The following is a 362-nucleotide window of genomic DNA, read 5'->3' on the forward strand; positions in this document are numbered from 1 at the left end:
TCAAAAGTAAATATCCATAATCCCAAAGAGAATATAAGTTCGAGAAATATAAATTTTTTTTATTTTTTACCAAAACTCTGTTTTGGAAAGCAATGAAAAAGCCGTCCCAAATGAAGCCATAGTTAAGCTTCATTTGGGATGGCTTTTCTCCTGCTTCTTAATGTAACTTTTTTTTAAGCAGCAGTAAAAAAATCATCCCAAACAAAGTCTTATCATCAATAGCGTTTCAATAATTAATTCATAAGAGAAAAAAAAAACTATAATAATAATAATTGTACCCTTATCTGCAATAATTAGAATTATAGCAAAATATTAAAAGCTTAAAAACCATCGAACATTATAGAAAATAGAAGCATTAAGAA

The sequence above is a fragment of the Dendrobium catenatum genome, unplaced genomic scaffold, assembly GCF_001605985.2.
Source record: "Dendrobium catenatum unplaced genomic scaffold, ASM160598v2 fragScaff_scaffold_733, whole genome shotgun sequence".
Classification (NCBI taxonomy): Eukaryota; Viridiplantae; Streptophyta; class Magnoliopsida; order Asparagales; family Orchidaceae; genus Dendrobium; species Dendrobium catenatum.